The sequence below is a fragment of the Lolium perenne genome, chromosome 2, assembly GCF_019359855.2.
Source record: "Lolium perenne isolate Kyuss_39 chromosome 2, Kyuss_2.0, whole genome shotgun sequence".
NCBI lineage: Eukaryota > Viridiplantae > Streptophyta > Magnoliopsida > Poales > Poaceae > Lolium > Lolium perenne.
The window spans coordinates 24,104,405-24,109,324 of NC_067245.2; the positions used below are offsets into that span (position 1 = coordinate 24,104,405).

Below are 4,920 nucleotides of genomic sequence, written 5' to 3' on the forward strand. Positions count from 1 at the left end.
TAAATCCAAACAAGCTTGCGTCACAGGTGATCATTGTCACCATCTACTCACGATTGTGTTGCATGGACTCTTTTTCTGCTTGGGAAAGAGCTCCTAATTAGGAATGGACATTCCTTTTTACAATACCCCTGGTTTCATTGATAGCTATGCTTAACTTGGGAGATATATGCTTTTCCTTAAGCATATTCTTTTTAGTCTTAAATGTATATCATATTCTTTGTGATATATAATTTCCTAATGAGTAGTCCTATCGCTTGAATGTTATTTTACCTTCAAGTTCCACCCTCGGAGGGTCTCGATTCAATTTCGCCAGGTGGTGCGCTGAATACTCCTGCTGATTCTAATGGTTTGTCTGGTTTATGCTTTAGTTCTTACCGTTCGTGTTTTTTAAGGCTTTTTGGTGATGCATTGTTGTCTCTCGGAATACATGTTTTGGGAAATATGCGGCAAAACTTATATGAGCTGGATTTCAATGTTGTTGCCATGAGGTACATCTCATATGAGCTGGATTTCAATGTTGTTGCCATGAGGTACATCTCATAATTCAGTCGCACGACTTACTTACTCGTGCCTATAGTAAAAATGTTGAGTTGTCTCAACTTTGTACCCTTTTCCTCTATATAAACTACTTGCATTACCAGAGACAATATGTGACTCTTTTTCTCCTGATAAATATATTATTATCCTTCATTTTAGGGCACTAATGACACCGTTGTTTTACACATGCTTGATTCCGTTACCGTCCAACCACGACAAATTGATCAGTAAACTAGGCATTAATCATTTTGCCGAAATAAGATAACACAAAATATATACCTATTCAAATCTTCAATACCTTCACTGCACGCCATTCCGATCTCACACCAACAAACATAAACGAGGCACTTTTGGAGAGCAAAGGCGGTTGCGTTTCCAAGTATTTACATGAGCCAAAAATACAGTAACTAATTACGGATATGCTTCTCACTATTTAGACTTACAGAATTCTCTTCTTACTGCGTAATTAGCAGCTGACAAACTTACTTATTTTCTGTGCAAAGCAATATTAAAGTTTCATTTTTGGTTCCAGGGAAACACAATGGAGGTATGTGTGCCAGCCAATCGTACAGGTCAGTTCAAAGAACTTCTGGAGAAAGGCTATGTGTGTACCAGTCAATTGTACAGGTCAGTTCCACATGTGTCGAAAGAAGACACACTACGAATTATTTCAATATTTTAGATTGAATTATTTTTTACATTCAGCTGTGCTTTGGTTAGCCTCATGTTGTTAATTTTTGGGTGCTGCTGATTGAATTTCTCTGAATTTAATATTTAGTTTTTTTTTATCTCAGCTATATATATCTTGGATGTTCAGTGCAAATTAGTTACTGTATTTTGGACCCTGCTGTGCCAAAGTGAGCTCTTGGTTTTCGATTTTATTAGAGTTTAATTTTGCTTAGGCTCATGTTGTTAATTTTTGGGAGCTGCTGATTGTATTTCTCTGAATTTAACATTTAGGTTTTTTTTTATCTCAGCTATATAAAGTATCTTAGATGTTTAGTGCCATGCCAATGATTGTGATATATCTATGTTGTGTAGCCAGGTAATTAATAATGCTTGATGTTATTTTGTTTATAGGATACATCTCGCATGGGTGAGATCAGAAGGTCTAGGTCATTGTTTGGCAATGTATCCGTGGCTTACGCTGAAAACTTCCTCTCATAATGATGGTTGCTGTGTGACCTTATCAGTGGTTTATGTTGGAAGCAAGCATGTTTTTTGATAACTTCTTATACGCTGGTGACTGTTGGCTGAAGTTATTCCAGTACGAGAATTGAGCTATACTTCAAGTGTATCTCTGCTGTAATCATTAGCATCAGACCCATGCTATGTACGGAAACTGTGTCAACATCATGTTATTTCCAGGGAGGGTTGCAGGTAATTATTCTTCAAAACTATTTGATATCCATTGAGTAGTCAAAATCTTCTCTCTTTATTTAGTCAAAGGAGGCTGAATAGAAAGCTCCATCATTATTTATCGTGTGGCCTTTTGTTCCCCGAGAAAAGTAAAGCATAGCTGATCATTCATATGGGGCATTACGGCATTATTACAGTGTGTTCCTTTTCCTTGCAAGTAACATATATTCACGTGCCAGCCTTGATCCATTTACTACTTAACACTGTTGTTAACTTACCCTAAATTTTTAGAAATCTTTTCTATTTATTTGGGATATAGTCGCCTGTTTTGATGAGTTATATAAGAGATTGTCGGATCTGTTCGTTGCATTTTTCATCAGTTACAGCTACTGGATTGAACAACAACGGCTATTTCAAATTTAGGGGAATGGTTATTTCAAAAATTAGTGCACACCTGCGTGTTATGCATCCGTCAAAATAGTTCTGCAAAATAGAAATAACATCTGTTTTTTTAGTTTCTATTGGTTGCCAAATAGCTATATGTATTCATTTCCTTTTAGCATGAACATAGAAGATCCCTTTCCTATTGCTTTTGTGCCTTTTTCCAATGTATACAAGGTAAGAAGGGCATGTTTTTTCAAATATCATTGCGGAGCAGCTCTACAAATTTGTTCACTGTCATGTACTTTATTTCTAGGTTTTGATTGCCTGCTTCTTTGTTTCTTCTCATTTGTTTGCCTTCTGCAGATGTACTGGCAGGTGTAACTCGCCATTCTGGGAAGAATTGGTGGGTTGTCTCCGCTCCTGAGACCCAACACTTCCGAGCGAGAAGAAGCTCATCTGTTCCCGTCACTTGCTGAAAATCTAACATAAAACTGTTTGTTCTTTACTGCCACAATACCATCTGGAGCAGGCTGTTGCCTGAGTGGTGCTACTTCTTTGGGCTCAAACACGCAAGAGCCATCTGGGCTTCTGCGATTTTCTGCCGGCAGGGCGGTGATACGTATCTATAATTTCTTATGTTCCATGCTACTTTTATGATGATACTCACATGTTTTGTTCACACTTTATATCGTTTTGATGCATTTTCCGGAACTAACCTATTAACGAGATGCCGAAGTGCCAGTTGCTGTTTTCTGCTGTTTTTTGTTCCAGAAAGGCTGTTCGGGCAATATTCTCGGAATTCGACGAAACGAAGACCAAACATCATAATTCACCGAGACGGACCAGGACACCGAAGGAGACCCGGAGAGGAGGCTCAGGGGCCCCACACCATAGGGCCGCGCGGGCAGGTCCCTGGCCGCGCCGGCCTATGGGGAGGGCGCTCTGGTGCCCCTCCTGCGCCGCCTCTTCGCCTATAAGACCCCTTTCGACCTAAAAACGCGATACCAATTGACGAAACTCCAGAAAGACTCCAGGGGCGCCGCCACCATCGCCAAACTCCAATTCGGGGGACAGAAGTCTCTGTTCCGGCATCCTGCCGGGACGGGGAATTGCCCCCGGAGTCATCTCCATTGACACCACCGCCATCTTCATCGCCATCGTTGTCTCCTATGATGAGGAGGGAGTAGTTCTTCCCCGAGGCTAAGGGCTGTACCAGTAGCTATGTGGTTAATCTCTCTCCCATGTACTTCAATACAATGATCTCATGAGCTGCCTTACATGATTGAGATCCATATGATGAGTTTGTAATCTAGATGTCATTATGCTATTCAAGTGAATTTTACTTATGTGATCTCCGGAAACTCCTTGTCCCACGTGTGTAAAGGTGACAGTGTGTGCACCGTGTGGGTCTCTTAGGCTATATTTCACAGAATACTTATTCATTGAGTTATGATTTGAGTTGGATGTCTCTGTGAAATTGTGGTGTGTTAGTACCTCCTGTGAATGCTCAAAGTGACAGCGTGGGGTGTTCATTAGTACTTGGGAATACATCTTTAAGGTTTGCCTACATGATGAATTAGTGTTCGTTATCTTGCCAGAGAGTAATTCAGAATAGCATAGTGAAGTGCTTATATTTATATCCAATTATGGTTGCAATGTTGAGAGTGTCCACTGGTGAAAGTATGATCCCTAGGCCTTGTTTCTAAGCATCGAAACTCCGTTTACTTACTGTTCTGTTGCATGTTTACTCGCTGCCATATTTTATTCAGATTGCTATTACCGCTCATATACATCCATACTACTTGTATTTCACTATCTCTTCGCCGAACTAGTGCACCTATACATCTGACAAGTGTATTAGGTGTGTTGGGGACACAAGAGACTTCTTGTATCGTGATTGCAGGGTTGCTTGAGAGGGATATCTTTGACCTCTTCCTCCCTGAGTTCGATAAACCTTGGGTGATCCACTTAAGGGAAAACTGTTGCTGTTCTACAAACCTCTGCTTTTGGAGGCCCAACACTGTCTACAGGAATAGAAGCGTGCGTAGACATCAGGCGGCGAAACTACATCCTCCACGGCGGAGGCCTTCTTCGATTCTGCTGTTGGAGCTTGGCGCCTCCTCTTCATCAAGTGGTGTGTCCCCGGTGAACTGAAGGTGACCGGCGGCTTCGACTCTTCGTCAGGAATGGAGCTGGATCCTCGGTGGCGACGCTTGAGGACGCCGGCGAATGGTGGATTGAATGGATATCTGGGGCCTTCTAGGCCCTGTCCTCGTGCAATTTTTTTTTGACCCTTTTGATAGTTGTATCTACAACTGGTACCAATCTTTTTTTCAACGTTTTCATTTTCCTGCCATGTAAAGTGCTCTCTATATTAGTTAGGCATAAAGTAGATGCCCAAGATATATTTAGAACATGTTTGGTAATGTATAATGTCTCCATTCCAGGTTATAGATTTTGCTTTCAAACTTTTATCCTTCAAATGTTTTTCATTTTCTCCAACCTCTTTAATTGTGTCCATGGAGCTCGCTGAACTGTGGTTCTTATGTAACAGCGAGACCCTTCAGTTATGTTATAAAATCTTTAATTATTGGAGCGATTTATATGCATGCACCAGTGCATGAAGGAAGAAGATTCTCT

At 40.8% G+C, this 4,920-nt stretch overlaps 1 long non-coding RNA gene across 1 annotated transcript; it reads left to right on the forward strand.

The window, feature by feature from the left end:
* Nucleotides 1–228: 228 nt before the first annotated feature.
* LOC127331494 (uncharacterized) lies at nt 229–2,893 on the forward strand. Its single transcript, XR_007869789.2, has 4 exons — nt 229–488; nt 1,070–1,164; nt 1,618–1,917; nt 2,644–2,893. It is a non-coding gene; the product is annotated as an uncharacterized lncRNA (long non-coding RNA).
* The last annotated feature ends 2,027 nt before the right edge of the window (nt 2,894–4,920 follow it).